Consider the following 25008-nt stretch of genomic DNA (forward strand, 5'->3'; position numbering starts at 1 on the left):
TATGTAACATTTTTGAGTACAGCATAAACAGACATACTTATTACTTGTCTAGGAATTGTTACCAAAGGAAATGTCATTTAATATGCTTTCAAAAATTTCTGAGTCTAAAAAAATTATGCAAAAACCTTCTTCTTTCAAGACAAGATTAAATTGAATCTATATATATTTTAAATGTCTAGTAAGATGAAAGGATTTAGCTACAACTACAGTCACAGATTCATTTGCCTTCTTTCTCAAACTATGGAACTTCATACTAAGCAAAACTTACCTTGTAATTTATCTACATAAGCAAAAAAATACCAATTCACATTTGGATTTTCCTTGTTTCACAAGAAAAAGGAAATCAAGTATCTTTATGGTGTGCTTTATTTTGCGATCTACATTCCAGAAACTGTCCAGAAAGTGTATTCACCTATTATTCTTGAAAGAATATCAATATCCTAACAGTAAATCTGGCTGCTCTCTTTCATTATTTATCCACTATTACTCATTTGCCCAGAGGAAAATCAACACCTCAGCAATTGCTTTCCCATCCCATTGCTAAAACAATGATGATATGGACAAGCTGTAGTCACTTTTTTTTTTCCTCTTGGTTAAAATTAAATTAAATTAAATTAAATTAAAATCTTGCTATACCAATAGAAGACTAAATTGTTTAAAGTAAAAAATTTTCTCTTATATTCCAACATCCATGTTTAAGAAAAATCATGTTTATATGTTACAGTGATTAGCATTAACACCTGTATTTGAAATGTAGAAAATAAATGCAGTAAACAAATCACTGAAGAGTGGACAGTTTTGACATTACAGTTCTTTCATGTTTCATTTCAGCCAGGTAGAAGTTTCTGAATTTTCTGGTTCCATTTTCTCAGCTCTAATCAACTTTTCAGTGCTTTGCAGGACATTTACTTGCCGCTCATTAGAAGGTTCTGGAGAATTGTGGTAGATGACTATAGATATGAGAAAAGGAAAAATATGGAAATAGACTCCAGCTCCCTTCATTGTCACTGTCTGGTTAGCACCAGCAACTCACACAACAACACTACACAGCTGCATAACAGCCATTGCCAAAGCTTAATGAAGGTAGAGTCTTTTCCTTGTTGGCTGATCTCTTTCCAGAACTGTCATCTAAATAAACCTTACCCAAAACACAAAGATATCTCCACACATGATTTTGAAAGAGGCCCATTAGAGCCAAAATAATTAAATATTAAAATCTTACTGTAGTTTGTTACTTTAATTTTTGTTTTCTGGTAATGCGTTTTTTTCCTAAAGTGTAGGAAGAAAGGAAGGAAGGAAGGAAGGAAGAACAAAAAAGCAAGAAAGAAAGAGCAAAAAGAGAGAGAAAAAGAGAAAATTTTATTTAAAATGAAAATCATTTTTTATTTTTTTTAGTAGTGAAACAACTTACATTTTTTGATTCTGACCAAGAACAATAGTATTTGCAGAGAGATTCACTACTATGTTGATAATCGGTAATTTTTTTGGTTTTGTTTTAATGGACATTGCTAGTGGCTTTACAAATTCACTGGAAGAAGGAACAACTTGCAAAGTGTACCATTTACAAATATTTACATATCTTAAAAGTTGGAGAATGAAAAAAAAAAAAAAAAAAAAAAAGATGGAAATCATTTAAATCATTTGCTTTGGCTGAAACTTCAGAAGTCCTGAGAAGAGAACAAAACCTTTAAGAATCAGAACAGCCTGTTGCTGTGGTTTCATTATTGGTTTAAGGCAATCTAACTGCAAACTGCTGCCAAACCATTGGCCTCATCCACTGACCATGATTCTTGGCCATCCTCCACTGTGTTGGCTGAGACACGGTTCATCAGATCAGACTTGCCAGTCCAAGTTAAAGCTGCTAATTTTTGAAGTTGACTTGTAGCTTAACTACCGTAGCTGAGTAGCTCCAAGACTTCAAAGAGTTTTGTGAAACACTGAAATGTGCCAGCACATTTCATTCTGGATAGCTGATCCTAACTTTTCACCTAAACGTCCAATAAATTAAGAGTCAAAAGAAATGACTCTTCCTCCAGAAAATATCAGTGGTGACTTAGTCTGAGATGGTAAGGAATGTGAGATATTCATATGTTTTTAACTTCCCTGTGTGCTTTTCAGAAAACCTAACCAAAACTGATTTTTAGAAATCCCCTGTAAGACTGTAGGAGGTATAATAGTGTCTTAGCTTTTTATTTATTTATTTATTTATTTATTATTAAAAGACACATATGTCAACATAATTCATTTCAGCGACTGGCTGATGCCAGATAAAAACACGGATATTTTGAGTACTGTGTTCAGCTCTGGGGCCCACAGCACAAGAAGGACATGGACCTATTAGCATGAGTACAGAGGAGGGCCATAAGAATGATCAAAGGACTGGAACACCTCTCCTACAAAGACAGGCTGAGAAAGTTGGGATTGTTCAGCTCGGAGAAGAGAAAGCTACTGAAAGACCTTATAGTGGCCTTCCACCTAAAGAGGGCCTACAGGAAAGCTGGGGAGGGACTGTGTCAGGGAGTGTAGTGGGTATACAAGGGGTAATGGCTTTAAACAAACAACAAAAAAAATAGATTAAATATTAGGAAGAAATTTTTTACTGTGCGGGTGGTGAGGCACTGAAACATGTTGTCCAGAGAAGCTCTGGATGACCCGTCTTTGGAAGTGTTCAAGGCCCGGTTGGATGAGGCTTTAGGCAACCTCGTCTAGAGCTACAGATTATACAGGTCTACAGATAATAATCTATAGATTATATAGATCAATACCACAAACAATACAAAAGATGAAATTAGAATTCATACTGAATACAGCTTTCAGCATGGCTAATTTCTAGGAGAGAAATAAATAAAAGAAAAATATTTAGTCCTGTTACCCCATTATAAATAAGATAAATGTACATATATTGTTGACTTCATAAAGATGTTGTGCTTATACTGGTTAAAAACTACTGTTTAATTGATATCTGACCATGCCATCTGACCAGCTCTCACACTGCTGCAGTAGACAGTAGATCAATGACTAGAACAGCAAACCTTGACTTTAGTCTCCCTTTTGACAGAGGGAAGTCAGCAAATCATTAATACATGCATATATTTTCCCATTTGTAAAATGAGGATAATTTACTCTTTGAAACAAACATTGAGAAGCATTGCCCAAAGAATTACATATTGTTATTGCTAGATGTCCATATGTTTTTCCTTTTCAAGTAGAATGACAGCACTGAAGGACCTACACCAAAATTCTTGAACCCATAACTATTCTAGTGGAAATATGACTGAAATATTTTGATGTTTCACTATATAGAAACACATATAAACTTTCTTTGGTCAGGTAGCCTGTTTTCACCCTCTTATATGCATTAAATAATGATAATAATAATAAAAAATAGTAGCTTTCATTGCTTGGGACCAGATTGCCTTGTTGTGTTTCATTTGCACACAATACAGACAATCAAATATTATCACTGAAGCAGAGGAAGATGTAAAGCCAAATTCTCAAAAATAAAAGAACAAAAAGTAACTAGAGGCCATGATTCACTAAAGACTTTTCAGATCTCATTCCATCTATTGGATTTCTCTCATGTAATTTAACTTATAAATTTTATCACAATAAAAACAAAAGCAGTGTACAGAAGTGCAACACTTATTTGAAGACTTTTAGATATATTTTTGTTTTAGTGAGCAAGGTGCAGTGCCCTATAATTTAACACTACATTTAACACAGTAGAGAACAAGAGTATTTAGAATGTGGGAAGGGCAGCTCATGACTCAGTGTAATTTTATTAATTGTAGTCAGGAAAAATGAATCTCGCTACCATACTTACTTCGTTAAATTTCCATTATATTTTATACTGAAGCATCCATAGGTCTTCTGGATACAGGGCTGCTCTCAAAGTAAAAGGGTGTTTTTCCATTGACCTTAATGGAAGTAGGATTTTCTGCTTTGCATAATTGCTGTACTTCCATAACCAGTGTTAGTCAGCTCCTGAAAAGACAGCACCCCCATTCTCACACATGCTCAGTCTTACACTTTTTTTTGACTAGTTATTTTTTCCTGTTAATGAAGTAATCAGATCAAACAGATGCAACATTTCCATCTAGTCATTTGTCAGCTTTATCAGTGCCCTCAGATATTTCACAAGAGGCTTCATGAAACAGTATTTCCACAAAACACACGGTAGAGGTGGAAGGAAAGTAGGACTGTCCCTTTTGACAGCATCATAGAATTGCATTCAATCTATATAGATCACAGAATTATAGAAGTAATATCAAGGGAGTAAAAGATAAGCAAGAATTTGTGATATGACCGACAAAAAAAAAAAAAAAAAGTGCTTGTTTTTTTATTTTTATTTTGGGAAAAAGAAAAAAAAAAAGAAAAAAAGCTAAAGTGAGTTTTTGGCTGTCAACTTGCTTTTGTGGGAAACCACTATTGTGTATTGCGCAGATCCATTAAGGTAACTCTAGCTAGGAACATCAGCCTCTAAGAACATGGGGGATGAAAGCAAATGAACTACCCTTTAAAATGCCATACCTCATTGTAGTGGCATTTCCAAACTTTTTTTTTTAATGTAATGTTTGTTTTCTGCAGATATTTTTCACAAACATTTTCATTTAATCTGAAGACTAATAGCTTTCTGTGAGTGTTAAAAGATTAATAGTAGCAAGTATGAATATTTTTATGCAGCTAGTTTAATATCCATGCTTGACTGTTGTAAACCAACTCTGATAAAAATAGCAATGTTCAGCTAAGACTTGAGCTTGTATCTATTTTAACAGAAATAGACTGAGTACGAATCCTGAAAGGAAGCAAAGGTTTAAAATAAAAATCTGTTGATTATTAGTAAAGTGCCTGAAGCGGTCAGAATCTCATGATTCCAGATCAGAATAGGCTTTTTTACACGTCACGTCAATGGGATCTTTCATGTTACTAAACAAAACTGCACTGATGAAATAAAAAGCAAAATGTTTAATTTAAGACAGTCATAATCCCCTGGTTGACAATGAATCCTTAGTCATCCTTGTAGCTATCATGATACTTTCAAAAAATTTCCCTTCTCTGGTATATGACTGCTTCATAGAAAAATAATTCACAGTAAAACATTTCACATGTACATTGAATTTTGGTTATATTTTATAGGTGACAGTTTTCAATCTGTTTCAGGGACAACCAAGAAAAATTTCTAAGGTGTATCTGAAGGATAATAAAGATAAGAAAGCATTTATTTTGTTACAGGTGCAGACCTCTAAGCATCAGAAATTTGCTGAGTCTGATAATGGAGAATAAAAAAAAAAAAAAAATGTGTCTGCAGCTAGTTTGAAAGTTTCCAGCTTGAGTTTGCAGCAGCAGACAAGCTAGCTCAGCATATGGAACTTGATGAGCGTAATTTACTTAATAAAAGATAATTAGATGGAAAGATAAGATGAAGTTAGTGAAGTAGATGAAAGTGGGGATTTTCTGTCTTGTGAAATCTTCTGGTAGTTCCACCTGTTTAACAATTCAGGGATAAGAAGTAACACAGATTCCCTTTTAGAGTAGTTTTCTTAACTAAATAATCTAATGTATGCACAAAATATAGGAATCAACATTTATGTTATCATGTGAGTGGGGTGAGGACAGCATAAAGGAGTTAGAGAAAGAGATCTGATGGTTATAAGAGGGGAAAAAAAAGCATACAGATAATTGACAAACAAAACAAGGAATCTGTCTACACCATATTTCATTATATTACAACCTTTGCTTATTTACCTAATGATCATAAACAATTGTAACGAAAAAGAACAGCTCTAGATTTATTATCCCAGGTTACTATTATGGACAAAGAGAAATGTAATAAATCTGCTGACACAGTTGACAAAATCACCAGAAGTTAAAAGAATTATTACACTTCCCTTGTTTTAATTCATGCTCATTGAAATCAGCTTTTCCAGTAAGTTCACTATCAGTATCTTGAGGATAGCATTTCAACGTCCCTCTTCTTACTGCATGACTTAATCTGTAGTTACATATCTCTTATGGATTATGAAGGTTTCAGCCAAACTTTTTTTAAAGGGATCCCATATCTTAACAGAAAGTATCTGCTTCAGATGAAGCCAGTTAATTTTCTTTTGTCTAATCTATTAAAAATAATTTAAAAAAAAAAGTCAAAACTGCATGTGTTCCTTTGTAAGTGCTACTGGAAAGTCAGAACTTCCCATGATATTGCTACAGCTGTTTAAAAACAATAATAATAAGAACAAAAATAAATTTCATTTACTCCAGGAGCTGCAAAAATGTGTGAACTTATATCCATGGGGAAAAAAAAAAAAAAAAAGAGAGATTTTTGTAAAAATCAGTCATAGCTTGGGAGTGTGATCATATTTGGGGCTTTTAGGTTGTTTGAGTTAGTTCTTTGGTTTAGCATGTTGTTTCCCCTACAATGGAAAAAAGGCTTGGAGGAGGTGGGTGGGGGAAACAGGGAAGAGCACTGACTGTTCCTCCCTGAAAACTTTGCTCTATATGCAGGGCTGCCAACTATGGAGCCATTAATTCATGAAAGGGGAATGTACATCGCCAGGTAACAAGTGAAGGGACAAACAAAGAGCGTAAAGTGAGTTGGGACACCCATTGAATCCTCTCATCTGCCTACCTCTCTGCTGACAGAAGTGTGGGTCGCAGACAGGAGTGCACAGTGAGTGGGGAATTATAGAGAGATAAAGCTGCAATTATATCAGTAAAGACTATCACAATTTCACAGCAGAGATTGGTGGCTCAGAGCAGAGCTGAGTTTAGAGATGTGGAAATGGCTTTGAAGCATGGAGTCACTCATGCCTATGCAGATATTTATGCTATGTGGGATTGTTCAACCCCACGACTACAGAAGAGGGTAAAAAGAGAGAGAGAGAAGTAAGTGGTAGACATGTATGGGAAAGTAAACATACCAAAATTATTTACAATATAGCTAAATCTAAGAATATGTGTCTACCCACAAAAAGCCTACAAATCTTGAGGCACATTGGAGTCAGGTGGCTGGTCATTTGGCTCAAATAAATATAGCACAAAATCCTTGGGACAGAACAAGTAACTGGTTACAGGAATGGCTAGCAAACACTTGGATTTACAATTTACTTCAACAGGATGTGAGGAGAGGATGCACTGTGGCAAAAGCTCTGGCAAAACAAACTGTAAACTCCATTCTATTCACAACTTCCAAATCTCTGTGCCTGTCAAAGTTCATCTCCATTTTACAATTGGCCCCAAATATCTGGACATACGTAACTGGTCACTCCTGAGATCCTGCTCAGGTTTTGGCTGAACACACAGCTCATGCTGGGGACTAGGACTAGAAACATTAGCTCAAGAGCAAGAGCAACAAGTGCAGAGTACAGGAAGAGGTAATGTCCATTCTGCAGCTGTTCTCACCTGCAGTCGGCTGTTCCCTGGAGCCATCATTTCCTGGGGTCTTTGCAGAGTTACTGCCTAGCAATTTCTTCAAAATCCACTAGTTTATGGAAATGGTATAGACCAAATTCCAATCTGAAAAGTACATGTCAGAATGCCAAAAAGCTTTTGAACCAGATCCAAGAACAACCAGACTGCTGAGGCTTTTTTGCTTCCTGGTGTGTTGCAGGGGACATCCAAATTGTGACAGAGGAGGAAGAATGAGCACTTGCACCATCGCCTTGGTAACTATCTTGCTCACAGGTGCACTAATAGGGAATTAGAGAACTTGTGGGTTACAGAGTTCATGAATTAATGAAGTGCTGAATTAGTGAATTCTAAACTAGTCTATACAAAGAGAATTGAAGTCTTAGTTGGTGTTTTTGTGTTGTTTTTACTGATAATGAGCATATAAGGTAAAGTTTAATAATTTACAGAGTACATTTTTCCTGTAAATTTGAAAGATCTAAATGAACAGTGACAACGTATGTACATTCTCGTAGCTCTTCAACCTGGGTGTGATCATGATCTCTGTTAGCAAGTTAAGAAATTTGTTATTTTAGAAATGAAAATTAAAAGAAAGATTTTTGAGTGCACAGCCAAGGATCATTGTGCTTATTTTTTCCAGAGCTATAAAAATTAAACCATTTTTAAGCTGTTGATGTTGGCTCCAAACATTATATTCTTTGCATGTGTTGTAACTAAAAATCAGCCAAAAAGTGTCCTGAAATGAAGATAAACAATGCAAATCATTTACTTCCTGTCATAAGTTATCTGCTCATCTTTTTTTTTTCCTGTTTACACTTCTCTAGACACATTCTTTTTAATATCAAAACTTTGATGCAAATCTCACTTACTTAAAAATCCCTTTATAACTACTTCACGTCTGATAACTAAAAACAATTATGCTGCAAAAACGATAAAGTATAAAGTTATGTTTTTAGCATCATAAAAAGAAATGTTTTAATGGTTTTGATTTTTTTTTGTCATTGTTGTTTCTTTGTTTGTTTGATTATAAAATCAGTAAGTGTATGAAAGAAACAAGTTTTTCCACTGTATCAGTTTGGAAAGTGTGGTTTGTTCAGTATGTCTTTGGGATCAAATGAAATCACAGCCACAGTTAATGTCTTGACACACAAAATAAAGGTTATGCAATCTCATCTTCCTTCTATTACCTAGGCTCAACCTAAGCTTTTGAAATATAACTGATAATGTAAGGCCAAAAACTTAATTCTAAAATTCCTAAAAAAATAAAACAAACCCAAAATAATTAGACTGCCTTAGAGAGAATGAGTAAACATAGAAATGCTAGGAGAAGTTCTACACATTTTTTACGGATCTGGTCAAATATAAAATATTGATAAAACTGAGTATCACTTTTTTGCTCATTATTTCTTTATGGTATAAACACCTTTGCCTTTAAAATAAATAAATAAATAAATGATCCCAGCAGAGGATAAATATGCATATATATATAATAATAATACAGTAATACTACAAAGGAGTATGACCAAATGTAAGTAAACACTTGTTAGTAGAATACAGAATCTGTGCAAAAAGAGTCAGATCCCAATTCTGTGTTGATCACCACCAGATGATGGGAGGGAACAATAAGGCAAAGAGAAAGCACATAAATGAGACCCAAGTTTCCATTTGGCGCACTATTGAAAAATCTCAAAACAAAGTTTGTTACCTACCTAAGTAGACTAAAATTTTCAAAACAAGAAAGTAACTTCAGGAAAATTTCTGTAGAAAAAATTGCATTTTACTAGGATATAAAATGCTGTGACAAAGTGTTTCTGAAGAACGACAGAAAATGTGCTATTACATTATCAGTCTATGTATAGTTCAATTCCCAGGAGAAAAGGTAAAGGATGAGTGTTAAAGATGATGACTGAAATGTAATAAGCCACAGAGGGATTAATAAGTGAAAGGAAATATTTTTTCACACTGGAATGTGATCTGGAATACATGATGATTTTCTGTTTTATTCAGAAACTAAACAAGGTTATCCAGAAACCAAAGGAAAATAAAGCAATCACCAGAATGCTGCAATAAGCATTTTACACTATAAAACAATATTAAGTATATTGCTACCTGATATTCCAGTATTCATCATAAGAAACAAACAAACAAACAAAAAATTCTGGAGGGGGAATCCTTGTTAATAGTAGATAACAGCAGCTTGCTTCTGGCTGAAGGTTTTCACAATTCACACAAAGACATGTAGAGTAAATTGATATACATATATATAATTTGTAACTTCACAAAGAGAAATGTGAAGTAGTCCCGTGTGGCCCTCAAGTTGGCCACACCATTCTCATTGCCAGTTTATCCTCATTTCCTATCCTTCCCCATGAACGACTCCAACATTCTGAAATAAGATTTACAGTTCCAAGTGGAAGTGGTCCTGCCCCACTTTAAGGAAAATTTAGGGAAGCTTTTTGGGAAAGAAAAAAAGAAAAAAAAAAAGCTTTCACACTGACAGATAAAACAGAAATTTCTCTTGAAACAAATGATGTGATGTATATAAATCCTGAGTAATCTGCACTACTTGACCTGCTTCGAGCAGGGGGCTTGGATTGGGTGAACTCTTGTCGTCCCCTCTAACCTCATCATTCTCTGAGAGGTTCAGATTCTGAGGAGCTGTGCATGTCCACCTCTCCTACTTCTAACAGCACTGCTGTAACAGCCAGGGAACAAGAGCAAATCAACAGTTTTTAATCTTTCTGAATACATAACTTGCAGCCAAATGGCTTGAAAAACACTATGTAAGGTGTAGAGGATCCTGTGAAAACACTGATGCTAGAAGCAGCATATCCCAATTGTTATCACAAATAGTAAGTATCTCCACATTTTTGACATCTACAATTCTTCCAGGTAATTTATTTTTAAAAAGAAAGTCATTTTGTAATCTTAATGGAATAACTGTCAATGCAAAAAATAAATAAAAAAATAAAAATAAAAAATTAATCTTATGTTTTTCATGTGAACATACACATGCTTTAGAACTTTGTTCTAACAAACTCAATTACTGAACTTTTAAAATACAGCAGCAGATTATGTGCAGAACAACACATTTGCTTTCAATATGGTAATTAACATTAATAAAAACATATTCTAAATAACAAATCATTCTTGCGATTAGCATCAGAATTCTCTCACATAGTTACGGGGGGGTGGGGAAGACAATATGTTATGTTTCTGTAAGAATTCAGTGACATATGGAAAAGATTTTCTCTGAACTATTTTCCTATTTAAACCATTTTCACTCTAGTGATTGAAAGAAAAACCCAGACTATCTGTTTCAAAAAGACTGTCAAATTATCTTTATTTGCTATTCAAGGGCAGTAATGTGTTTTCTTGGAATTTTCTTGTTTCCATTTCAGATTAAAAACAAACAAACAAACAAAATACTACAAAGCATACAACAGATAACAGTGACATATTTAAGACAGCTATGCTCCACTCCCCCATATCTCTAATTTGCTAAAAGTTTGATCTTTTTATGGGATTTATATAGCTTTTGTGAAATATACCAGGGTCTATGCACTCATCCATGAAACAAATACATACATTTTAGAAAGAAATATAATTATAAAATATCTTGAGATATGAACCCTGATTATGTTTAGCAACTTACAGTTTTTTTTTTTTTTTTTTTTTTTTTTTTTTTTTTTATCTTTCCCGCATCTATTATTGCAAGTCTATTTGCTCCTTGTTTCCAGAAAACAAAGGAATAGAAATGCTGGCACACAAAGGAAAAAAATAAAATAAAATAAAATAAAATAAAATAAAATAAAATATTTTATTTTATTTTATTTTAAAATAAAATAAAATAAAATAAAATAAAAAAGTTCTTAATATAAAAGAAGCTCGAAGGAATATATGGTCCTCCCAAGCCAGATAAAACTTGAGTCTATAAATGAGACTAAATACTTAAATTTGTAATACTTTAATACTTGGATACTCTAGAGTCAAAGAGCAACCTGCAAAAAAAACACATTGGACATATGCAAAACCAGAGAAATTTAATCAGTTAAGTATGAGCAAAGATGAAGAAAAGTTAAATACCCCCCAAAATACTATAAAATAAAGAACTATTATTTGTGACTAAGGACTGTTACATTGTATTTCACATAACTTAGATTTTCTTGAGGTAGAAGGGCAGCAGATTATTTGTTCAAATCCAAATCCTTATGAAAGATTAGTGTATTGTTTTGTTTTTGTTTTTCATCTTGACATATTTCTCCTCTATGAGAAAAGATCCACAGACCATGACTAATTATTCTCAGTGATGAACTCGTATTCTTATAGATATGAGGTAGAGGTGGAGACTCTCCAGGTGGAGACTACAGCATTCTTCTCCAGGTGGAGACTGCAGCATTCCTAAGGGGTCGGTATTGGAAATGGTACTATTTAACATAGTTGGCAACATGGACAATGGGACTGACTGCACACTGAGCTAGTTTTTCAACAACACTATATTGAGTGGTGTGGTCAATGCACTGGAAGGAAGTGTCCCCCATCCAGAGGGACCTTGACAGGTTCAAGAGGTGGGCCCATGTAAATAACATGCAGCTCAACAAGGCTCCTGCACCTTGGTTGAAGTAATTCCAAGCACAAATACAGGATGGGTGACGAGTGGATAGAGAGCAGCCCTGCAGAGAAGGACTTGGGGGTACTGATGGATGAAAAACTCAGCATGAACCAGTAACACATGCTTGCAGCCCAGAACCCAAACATATCATGGGCTGCATGAAAAGAAATGTACCTAGCAGATTAAGGGAGGTTATTCTCTCCCTGTACTCTGCTCTCATGAGACCCCACCTGGAGTGCTGCATTGAGCTCTGGGGCCTGCAGCAAAAGAAAGACATGGACACGTTAAAGGAAGTTCAGAGGAGGGCCATGAAGATGCTCAGAGGTCTGGATCAGCTCTCCTATGAATAGAGCTGGGGTTATTCAGCCTGGAGAAGAGAAGGCTCCTGGGAGACTTTATAGCAGTCTTCAAGTACCTAAATGGGGCCTACAAAAAAAGCTGTGGAGGAACTCTTTGTCAGGGAGTGACAGGTAGTGATAGGACAAGGAGTAATGTCTTTAAGCCGAAAGAGGGTAGATTTGGATTAGATAGTAGGAAGAAATTCTTCACAGTAAGGGTGGCAAGACATTGGAAAAGACTGGCCCGAGCAGTTGTGGATGTTCCATCCCTGAAAGTGTTCAAGGCTAGGTAGGGTGGTGCTTTGAGTAACCTGGTCTAATGGGAGGTGTCCCTATCCATTGCAAGGGACTTGGATAATCCTTAATATCCCTTCCAACCCAAACCATTCTATGATGACAGAAAACTTTCTTCTGTTCCTCTTCACCACTTTCTAAGCTAATTGCATTAGAAGCAAACTTATTTCAGCTCTAGTGAGGGCCCTGGTAGAGCACCGCAGAAAGGCACAGTTTTAAGGGATAAGAAAAGAGAACAAAGATACAAGATATACAAAATGTGTATAAACCCTGTTTTTTTCCAGGTAAACCGGTTCTGCCAACACAAACTATGAACATGCAGAACAGTGTGTGTGAAAAAAATGGAGTATAAGATAAACAGGTATTCCCAGATTCCAGACTAATGGTCAATTCTCCTAACCACAGGTGGAAACAATCCAGAATAGATATATCTGTTAGAGCAACAATTAGTGACTTGAAGAAAGCATTTATTATCCATAAAGTTCTACAAAACGTTATATTTGGACTGATTTCTTTTTTTTTTTTTTTTTGAAGTTATTACATCCACTATGATTCCTGTAACAATGATGTGTTATATATTTCTCTCAATGTGTGAATTGCTTCTGTAAAATATAGGTTTTGTAGGCCAATAGGAGAATTTGACCATGGAAGTGGCTTTTTTTTTTTTTTTAATAAAAAATAAAAAAGATACTTTTTTTTCTTTCAATATTAAATGAGTGAAATACATCTAGGTAAAGAAACTTTACTCTTTGAAGTTACAGTAGGACATGAGGTGCCAACAATTGAAAGCAGTAACTAAAAACAGAAGCACTTAATGTGATGTTCTTTTGGTAACTAAAAATGTGTCCTAAATTAGATGATAAGACATCAATACTCAATAACTTTCTTAACACTTTGTAAGTAGTTACTGTTATAGAAGGTTACTGTCATGGATACAGTTTCTATTCCATTTTAGGGTAATATGATGCATTCAGTAGGTTGGTTTTGTTTCCCTACGTATGAGTACATTTATAACCCATGTAAATCTTTGTAAAGAGTTTGTAAATTGTTTAAGGAAAGAGGCTAAAAATAAACAAGTTACAAACAGCATGATTGCTTTTATCTTTTATATCTTTTTTATCTTTTTATTTTTATTCACACCTACCTATTTTTGAATCTTTTGAAAATTTTTCAATAGCTTTGACAGATGGAGTAAGTTTTTACCAATAATTTAACTCCTAAAACATGACTAAAACAAAGCGACTGGGTAGGAAGTCAAAGTTCAAAGAAAAAGAGTCAACATAAGCACTGAAATATTATTAGATATAAGAGAAATTCACACATAGGTTTTCATAACATCCAGCAACAGTACCAACTTTAACAGAAACCTCAACCCTCAAGAAAGTTATTTTGGTAAGCTAATATCTCTTTATGTCTTTGAAGTTGTGTTCAAATCCTTAGGGTTAAATACGGGAAACATAAACATTTGTAAATACAGATGCATTACAAAATGATTTGTAAATACATAAGGCCAAAAGAAACTCTGAAGTACTGCTTTAAATCATTTACAATAACTTTTTCCCCACAGGAATGTTTTCTTTGATATATTACGAAGGTTTGTAATCAACCATAATTTCCATGCATTTGAGCCTGTAGTATCAATATTTATTTCTCAGCCACTACACTTGAAAAAGTTGTATAATTAGATCATTCAGGGAAAAAAAAAACAAAAACAAAAACAAAAAAAAACAACAACACAGTTTCCCAGACAATCTCAAACAGAAATAAGCATTAGAGAGCAGCCAAGACAAGCTTTACCCAACATACCAGCTAACTGTGTCTTCTGAGATATGATGGTTTGCTTGGCTGGCTCACTGATGAGGTTTTTATTGACTGTCATTTTTTATGAGAATATGATTAATGAAAAAAAAAAAAAAAGGCAACGTAATATTCCTAGGCAATTAGGAATAAGAATGAACTGTCAGTGTTTTAGATATTTTCAGGATCACCAGCTTACAAAGAGGTTTACAAAACCTAGTGTAAACTTCTGGACTAAGCAAGTAACCAAATCATATTAGTTCTAATATAATCCCATTCATTCTGTGTATAAGCACCCACTCTTTTTTAGTCAACTGTAATCACATGAACTCAGGACAATTTAACAGTCTTACTTTGAAAATTAAAGTGTTGTTTACTGATAACACCCAGTCTAGAAAACTTCACATACTTCTGTGCTCTTGAGAAGACATTTCATGAAATGGCTTGGGTTGGAAGGGACCTTAAAGATCATCTAGTTCCAACCCCTCTGCCATGGGCAGGGATGCCACCCACTAGACCAAGTTGCCCAGGGCCTCATCCAGCCTGGTCTTGCACACCTCCAGGGATGCACCCACAGCTTCTCCAAGCAATCTGTTGCAGTACCTCACCACCCTCTGGTGAAGAATTTCCTCCTAACATCTAAACTAAATCTCTCCTCTTTTAGTTTAAAAACATTCCCCTTTGTCCTGTCCTATCTGACTGAGCAAAAAATTGTTCTCCATCTTTTTTATTGTATTTAACTATTGAAAAACTGCAATAAGGTCACCTTTCTCTTCCTCAGGCTGAACATTTCTCTTACTACAATACCAATTTCCACTGCTATGACAACAACAGATGCACAGACAGAAATAAAATTCTTATTTTATAAAGGTATTATTGTGGCTACCAATTTAACAGCAAACTGTATTTGCCAAGAGTTATGGCAGAAAGACAGACATGGAACTTTTTAATTGCAGTTATATTACCCAACTGGACAATATCTGAGGGGAAAAAATATATAGTACGTTAGAGGTCAGTCCATTTGGACTTGTATCTATTTCTCATTTAAAACTAATGTTGAGGGCTCCAGCTGTGTAGGTTTCCATCCTACCTGACAGCTGAGCTTGGGCTTCCCATTTTGCAAGTTTGACTGATAACATTAGGAGGCTTCTCCCTTTGCAACAACTACTCATGATCAGTCTTCCCCAGGATGTAGAGTTGCTACTGGATAGTTAAACTTTCTTTGATTATTATAATCTTCAGGATGTTCTGATGAGTTAAGTGACCTGAAAACCTGGGTTAACTCATGCAAAGGCTGGACTGGTGCAGATGATGTTTAGTGTAGATGACACTTTGAGCATACGAAAGAACATCTGGTATGAACAAAAACATCAACTTATCAGAGCCGTGTAGAGGTTTCTGATTTGTCTCAGAAGGAAGTTTTCTGGGGAGCTTGAGGTTTTCTTTTGGGAAGTGTTTATTTATTTTACAATACTATTGCTGATAATGATCTAACAATACTAATAACACAGTCGATTACCCTCAAGTACAAAATACTTGATACAGAGTGGTTCCTAAGAATCTCACTTCTAGTTGAATTTTACAATTAGAAAAATCAAAGGGTAAAGCACACCTGTGTCTGCTACTCAAATTTCTGGGTGACTTTCCCCTCTTTCCAATTCTCAGTCTCTTTAATCCCTAATTCAGAAATCCATCTGCTGCAGCACACTGACAGCTGCAGTGATAAGTCACAGCTAAAGTGCAATAGAAACCTGAAATAAAAATATTTTCCTTAAGTAATAAAAAAAGGAGCAATAATATAATACATATTCACAACCGAAGACTGCTCTTATTTGACAATAAATGCAATGAAGTTCCTGTTATCACAGACTGTCTTTTCATCCATGACAAAAATATGGAGCTGGTATCACTCGTATGTCCCATCAAGAATATGGAAATACAATTGCAGTCACTTTAAGGAGACTTAAATCAAAATTACATCAATTAATAATAATAATAAAAGTAATTCTGCAGCCCATCACATTATAATCACACTTAATGTGAAAACATAGCAAAAACTAAAACCCAGGAAAATTAGCTGAAAAAAAAATGTAGTGGGCATATAATCTTAATTTTAACATCTTTGTATATAATAATTTAAAAGAAAATTATTCCTTACCATTTTGGATACTGTTATTGACGGAAAAGTTGCTGTTGTTAAAGTTACGCTTTTCTTGCTGATTTTTTGTTTGTGTGTTTATATTTAAGAGGTTAAGGTTAGGGGGGAGGAGAAGAGGAAAAGAATTTCACAAACCACCAACATAAATTTACTTTGACAAACTTCCTTTGAAACCAAAAGGCCTACCAGCAATACTCTTCAGCAATTGCTATTCAGACACAATGAGATTCACTGTTATTCAAGTTTAAAGTGTTTCTGATTATTTTTTTCAACAGTTCCACAGAAGAGGCAAAGAACAACCCAGTGCATAAGTCTTCCTCCTTTGTTTCCACAGAAAACTGAGTAAATTAGTTTAAACCCTCACTGAATGTGACACGCATTTCTTACCCCACACTGCAATGAATAGCAGTCATAGCCCATTGAGTTGAATGTGTAGGCTAAGCAAGTAGCTTCTAATGTTGCTCAGCTCAGTGGCAGCAGAGTCACTTGTTGGTGGTCAGTGGCAAAGAATCTCAAAAGACTCCACACAGAGTCACAGTTGTCAGCGTGTTACCACACCACATACATGTACTATCCTGCTTATACAGATGGATAGCCTTCTGGCACAGCATAGGTCATCTTTTGTGGATTTGCCCTGAACTTTCCAGAAAGAGGAAAGGCTCCAGAAATGTGTGGGAGTAATATCTAAGATATGCATCACCCACAAGGCTAGATCTGCCTTTCGACATGACTTTCATAACTGGTTTAAAACATTTTCAAAATTTTCGAGCATTAAAGCCAGTATTAAGTGAAAATCAAATAAAGTTAAACATTTAATTCAGTTGTCCATTTTCATTCAGGAAGCCTGTTAATTAATGTGATAACTAAACCAAATATTTTCAAGTAAACTTTAAATAAGCTTAAGGTAAACTATTCAGACCAAAGATCATTGTGTCATGGTCATGTTGTCAGTGGTTGGTTTCCTTTCCCAGCCACTACTAACATCAGCATTCTACTATGTAATGTATTACTTGTTTATTTAAAAATGTTAAATTAATTTCACTGAGCTTCTGAGAGCCCCTGTAGGTTGTGATCGGGTATAGCCAAAATGGTCAGCTTTTTCCATGCAACACTGAAGACTTTGGAGAAGATCTGGTTTTGCTTATAATTTTCAGGTTGGTCTATAGATCAGGTCAGTGGGCTCCTTTCAGTTTCAAAAGGAAGTTGAGAAAGATCAGTGAAGATGAGAGATTTTTCAGTCACCTTGAACAGCACTTTGCTGAACAAGAATCAGGTCAGAACAAACATTGACACCTGTTCAGCCATGTACAGTAAAGGATATCACTTAAATGTATGGAGAAGCTTCATTATTTAAATAAAAAGCATCGTAAGTTTATTTTCTAGAGTTTATTATCACATTGCTATATTTTTTTTGTACGCAACACTGTTGCAAAGTGACTTTAAACTGGATAGGTTCACTTTCATTTACAGGCATTTTTTCTTGCCTACTTACAAAATGACACTGAGTGGGCGTTTTTGTTTTCAATGTGAGGAGGTAAAGGCATATCCTCTAAATGTCCTAAAAAAATTAAGTTTTTAATCCTGTTTAAATTTTGATCAATTCTTGATTTTATTTTTTTTTAATTCTTGACAGTATCTGAAAAGTATATTCCTTCTGATATCAGAGATAAGAAATAATTGCCTTATTATACTTGTAAACATTTATGATCTTTTTCTACATAAAACATGACCTACTTTCAAAAGTAGTTTCATAATATTGGGAGTAGGGAAAATTAATCACAGATACATGATGCATTGCTTCAGATAAAACATTCCAACACTTATTAAGACACAAAACAACTTTTCTTCAAAATATGGCTCAGAGTCATTCTGGAAACTAGCGATTTTCCCACCCACTTAAGCAGACAAGTAAGAATGTTCAAAAATGCTTTGTTTTCTCTGGGTCAGAGCCTATCCCCTTGGCTTGTTCAACTACTCTGTTACAGTTTTATAAGAATTAACAAAATTCTGATGTGAATAGATCCACTCAGTTTTATCAGAATAGTTTTAGAAGCCATCCCTTCCATAATTAAGTCTTTAAACACTTTGCTTTAGAAAGAGATTACTTCCTGGACATTTATATCTACTTATTCTTAATTGTTCTTTTCCACTGTAGTATTTTAACACCAGTAATATTTTGTCTTTCAACAGTTCAAGGGTTGGTGGTATTTAAAGCTGTAACATAGAACCTTTTAATGACTCCAACTCCAGTAAGTCTTTTTTGACAGAAATGTACTTAAGAGAGAATTTATATTTTTGCAAAAGTCAGAGAATCATAGAATCATTAAGGTTGGAAAAGACCTCTAAGATCACATGGTCCAACAGTCCCTCTACCACCAATATTACCCACTAAACCCATCATTCTACTGTTATTACAGTAATCCACAAAGTAGCATATATTTTGTGGTAGGGTTCACTTAAATTCATTTTTAAAAAAAAACATCTTTCTTCATCTTCCCAGTGCCTATGGAATGGCTACGTGTAGTCACACCTAAAGAGAAAAAATTAATTGCATATATAATGGTTACTGAGGCTAGATCCTCCTGCGTACTTTCTTTTGAATATTGTGCTTCAGACAGAGGAGAGGGTAGCATTTTTTTGTCAAAAATGATACCTACAAAAGTTATGAAGAAACCTTCAAGTAAACTGAAAATACATTAAAAAATATAATTAAAGAAGAGCTTTCAGGGAACTTCCTCCATGAAACTCATTTAATGTAACATAAATCAGACCTAGAATACTCATAGCAGCATAAGCAGAGAGAATCAGGCTGTTCAGGGAAGATAATTTTCACAACAAGTCAGCCAACAATATATTACTATATGGACAAAAAAGGGAACAGGAGTAAAAGCATACTTTGCTCAAAGAACTGCTTTTCCAAATGAATGTGGAATATGGTTTCTATCATGCTTTAACAGGAAGTTAATTCCAAGATAACATAGTTTCCATATATTGATATATCTTTATGTCATGTCAGTTAAATAGAGAGGCATCTTACTTGTACAATTCTTATTACAAAAAAAAAAAAAGTAAAATGGTCTTTTAACAACTTGGAAAATAAAAGTCCAGTAAGGGTCTATACAACATAAATGGACTATTAATAACCATAAAAGTGTTGTTTATGAACTAATTTGGATTTTTTTTTCCCCAATATAGAAGCTTACCAGATATAATTTTAACCACAATAAAGACCTGTTTTGGGAATGCAGGAAAATCTTTGACATTAAAGCAGCCCCTGCAAATGCATGAGATTAATGTTCAGTTTTCAATTATGGTTATAACTCTTTAAGTTAGTAGAGTAAAAGATTCAAAGCTGAGAAAGAAAGTGAAGAGTAAGAACAAGGAGTCTAGACAATCATTGAAGAGATAGACTCAGAATTTATAGGCATAAGACTTATCCATGCTAGGAAAACAAAGCACACAAACTGAAGTTGAATACTTCAATTTCAGAGTTATTCAAGAGTTTGTTGCTTGCTTTCTTTTCTCCATTTTGCTACAATGTAATTTAATATAAATGCAAATAAAGTACTTATCTCTGTTTTTCATGGGACTTCCCTTAAAACTGCTGTTTCCAAATGCAGTTTGCTTGGAACTCCATCATAGAAAGGTAATTGCCTTGCCACCTACTTATGAGATGGATCACACTTTTGGAGTGCATATAATCAGACCCCCAGTAATGATAATGACATTAGTAACAGCACCCTTTACACCTATATAAACACTTTAGAAGCAGAGAAGGAACTGCTTCCTCCTCTGGAATCTCTAGGTATCCTCTAGGGAGCCAAATTTCATACTCTCTGAAGTATACTTCTCTTGGATTGCACAAACAGAACATAAAAAATCCTTGGAACAGAAAAGTTTATATTTGTGTGACACTTTTTATTATTATTAATAATAAATATATATATGCATATGATATATATGATATTATATGTATTAAACTTGATGTCAGATTGTTCAGGTGTTTGTCTGCAAGTGGATGAAATCAAACCCAACAATGAAAAGGTTTAGTTTTATACACTTTAAAGCACATGATACATATGCTTGTTTACATAAACAATTAATGTAGCCTGAAAGTTAGTTTGACTTGCTTTTCCCTTGGAATGCTGACAATACTTTATTCAATTGTACTGCTGTAATGAGTTCTTCATTTATCAGCAATTGACATAAAAAAAAAAAAAAAAAAACACGCAACGAAAGTAGAAAGCAACACTTAAATTGAAAATAATATGTACTTCATAGTTACAATATTTATAGGCTACAAAAATATAGCTAGTTGAATTCAAACTTGCACTAGGAAAAAAATAGTTTTTTCCCGATAAAAAGTTGCCCTTACTCTCCATATGTACTTGCCTATTATATTTCAGAGGAAAAGCACTAACTAAAATTTGTGCAGTAAAAGTGGTAGGAGACAAGATATTTTATTCTTACAAAAAGCAATTTGGAACATGAAAATTTATGTTGCTAAATTTTGCAGATATTAGTGGAAAAATTAATATAGAATTATTATTGTGGATAACAACTGCTAGTCTCTTCAACCCACAGATTAGCCAACCAGTAGAATAATAAATTTGTATGTTTTAAATGATTCCAAGATCCACGCCTCTTGGTGCTGAAGTTAACTACAATGCTTTAAGTTTGCTCATTACCAGCTGCTTTAAAGTATTCATTCCCTGATGAACTTATTTCTCAGTTTTACCTGAAGTAAATATCAATACTTTATATTTAATGTGAAAAACTGGCCTTAATAAAAAGCAGACTACATGCACATACGTAAAAATGACAGACTTGTTATTTCATTATTTTTTCCACTCAAAAGTTTTTGAGAATTCTCTGGAATGTTTTTCTGATGTAGATATGACTAATTCCATTACTGATACCTAATATTTTATAGAAATACTTTTATCTTCAGTATATTATACAAAGAAGTACATTAAAAAAAAGACCCCAAAATGAAAGTTTTCTAACACGGGTGATCTAGAACAAGAGTTAGGCTTCTAGCAATGAGATTATGCATAGAAGAATCTGCTCCACAAAATGGCTTTAAGAATCAGTGTGGAGTGAGAAAAATAAAATGCAGCTAACTGGACATTCAGTAGCCTGTCAGTTCTATCTGCTATGTATATTTATTAAACTGATCAGAATTACCTTTGAAATTTGGCCCTTTCTCATTGGTAATGGGTCATCCATATATTCTCACACCATCTGGTATATTAACCTTTCAAATAGTGACAAACTAAAATATTTGTCCCGTATCAACAAACCATAGTATTAATAAGCTGTATTTCATTGCATTATTATAAAGTCATATAGCTAAGAACACCTCCCCCCACATACACTTTTTTCTTATCCTATCCTCAGATATTTTCTGAAGGAAATTAGGATTATAAATCTAATTAGAGGAATTTATGAAAAGGGTAACGCTGTGAAAACACTACTTCTAAGAACAGAATGCAATATGAACAGCTGCAAACTCATAACAGAATTCTCGTGACACTTTAGGTTTATACCACCAATAGCTATTGAAAACTACTCAAGTTTATCCTATTCCAGCATATCCTGTTAAAGATGTATTTCACACAGTGATTTAAAAAAGGATTTCATCATTGAAACAATATAAGTCTTGAAGTCTCTGTATTTGTACTAACTTCTAAATCAAAAATAAGAAATAAACATTTAACAAACTACCACTTCGAGAATTTAAAAAACTTACCTTGTTATGGTAAATAAGTACCCTTCTATATCTGAAAAACAACAACAATAACAACAACCTCTATGTTTAATAGGGTGTTAGGATTAATATTACCCAGCACTAGTAAAAGGAAAGGAGAGAAATATCTAGCTAAATCTAACTTAGCTACATACTTCAAATAACTGTTTTCTGATCTTCAGTACTTTGCTTTTTCAGACCATTTTTCTCCCTACTATCAGTATGAAAGTAACCCATACTCTGTACCAAATGAGAAATATAAAAATAAGTAATAAGCCCCCAAACTTAAGACCCCTTACCCTCTGGGTTTTCTGGGCTCCTCTTGCTTCTCAGTGTTACAGAGACATGTGTAAACAACAGAATTTCCTGCATCCTTTTCTCATCTGCACAGTACTGGGACTTGGCCAATAGGATTATTTACAACATTAGGGCTATTCCACAGTAACTTGAAAATGACTCCCCATTGGTCAGGCTTTATCAAAACTAAAACCACAACATTTTTCCTTTATGTGCAAGTAATTTATCCAAAATAAAACATTTTTCCGTGTTGTTCTTCACTAAATATTACTTTCTTCAATTTTTATTCCTTCTTACCTTTCTAAACTGAAGACTATGACCCCAGTCGCCTAAAGGTTATGTAAAAGCCTAAATTAATTATTCTAACTGTAGTAATTAAGTACATGTGTAAGTCTTAACCAGACTGGGTGGATTCATATGCTACTTCTTGCTCTTATGCAGATTTCCTGGCCAACTATATGGCAGGTCCTAGAGGTATAAAGCTGATACAGTTTGTTGCAGTTAATATGATTTGCTATAGCTCTGAACAGCTAAATATTTTCAATTATAAAAAACTCATATGCAAAATACTGACAATTCATATGTCATAATCTCAGACTGAGAAGCCAGGGCTCTTATAAATTTAAGGAGCATAACTCTACTTCCCTATTAACATTTCATCACCTTTTCATCACTATAGAAGTCTTCATTGTGAGTAGTAGCTATGGCTACAACACTTCATTTAACTAAGAGGATTCTCTGACGAATCTGATTCACAAAATCTACTGCACTGATTGGATACATAGGGCATTCAGTTAAAAAAAAGGGGGAGAGATTACAGGAGGGACCTAAGTATTTCTATGAAAATAATAATAACAAAAATAAATAAATTTAAAAGCCTGTATCAAATTTGTGCATGTATATATATATATATATATATAAATGATAAAATAATAATAAAACAGCTACTTTATACATATTCCATGGCTCTTCCAGCCACATATATCTCATCTCCCACTAGAATACTCTCTGGCATTATCCCTACTGTAGGAAATCAATCCACATTTTTTAAATCAAGTTATGTACACATCGTAACTTACATTGTATGTTATTCCTTTGTAACTAACCACATTTCAATCCATTCGTAAGATGCAGACCTCACTTCCCACCATTCTACTCTTACTGCAGTTTCTGTCTGCAACCAAGAATTCTGTTCCATTGCCCTTACTCAGACAATTTTGCAATTCCTAAAGAAACTGATACGCAGTCATTTTATCTGAGAGGAAGCTAAGTAACTTGGATCAGAACTGAAAATGCCTTCAGAAGTGAAGCTTTCTCACAGAGGATTTATGCCCCTATTTCTCCCTCCCCCTTAACAAAATAAAAATAAAATTAAAAGAAAATAATAAATCAATATGACACTGTGAAGGAATCCCCAATCAGTTCTTTTCACCAGGACATACATTTGGAAAAAAGGCTGCTGCAAATATCTAGTTTTTTTGTGGGGGGGGAGGAAAACCTAGGAAAACCTAGGGGGAAGAAAAAAAAAAATAGCGCACGTGGTAGGCAAATAGTAAAGCTAGAACCAAAACTCAGGTTCCGTTCTGTTGCACCTGTGGTACTCACCAAGTCTTGGACGAATCTTGATTTTATGCCATTGTTATAGGTATATTCAAATTTAATTAAAAAATACAGATTAAATTTGGGAAGTTAGCATGTGAAATTGTATGGCTCATGTTATGCAGGTGGCATGTTTTATAAACTTAAAAGAAATAAATTAGAAATGCAATAACTCATTGACTTTGAAGAGAAAATCAAATTTACAAAGGCAAACAAAAACTTTTCATAAGCTTCTGGATTGCAACACTTCATGAAACTAGAAAACTACCAGGCAAGTAGTAGTAGTAGATAGCAAGGAACCTGGTACCTGTGGAGCTAGATTTGAAAAGCAATTGCAAATGTTTACTTTAAAAAATGGAATACCCAGCTATTCTTAGTTGCAAATATAATCTCCATTTGGTCTGATTTGGCCCTTTAACCTTTAGGCTTATCATTGTAATTGTTACAGAACAGGTGTTGCCAACATGCAAACTTGCGAACATGTAAACTTCCCATAGTGAATTATATTGTTATATTGGGTTTATGGGGCAAGGTTTCAGTAGCAGGGGGCTGCTGGGGTGGCCTCTGTGAGCCCCATGTCAGATCAGAGCCAGCTCCAGCGAGCTCCAAAGGGACTCGCTGCTGGCCAGAGATGAGCCAGAGTGACGCTGATTGGGCCTCTGGGACAGCAGATTTAAGAAAGGGAAAAAAACTGCTGCACAACACCAGCTGAGAGAGAGGAGTGAGAACCAGTCCTGCAGACACCAAGGTCAGTGCAGAA

At 34.4% G+C, this 25008-nt stretch overlaps 1 protein-coding gene across 4 annotated transcripts in view; it reads right to left on the reverse strand.

The window, feature by feature from the left end:
- Positions 1-22744, reverse strand: part of CCDC102B (coiled-coil domain containing 102B) — a 166143-nt gene extending 143399 nt beyond the window's left edge. For 3 of the 4 annotated variants that reach the window (XM_040549775.1, XM_040549773.1, XM_040549776.1), the window contains exons 1-2: positions 22652-22718; positions 3824-3984 (exon numbers count right to left, since the gene is read on the reverse strand). The gene's annotated coding sequence lies outside the window, so the exon portion shown is untranslated. Of the gene's footprint in view, positions 1-3823; positions 3985-22651 lie in introns of all 4 variants that reach the window. The other variant, XM_040549774.1, reaches the window with a different exon arrangement.
- Between the last annotated feature and the right edge of the window lie 2264 nt (positions 22745-25008).

The sequence above is a fragment of the Cygnus olor genome, chromosome 2 (genome assembly GCF_009769625.2).
Source record: "Cygnus olor isolate bCygOlo1 chromosome 2, bCygOlo1.pri.v2, whole genome shotgun sequence".
NCBI lineage: Eukaryota > Metazoa > Chordata > Aves > Anseriformes > Anatidae > Cygnus > Cygnus olor.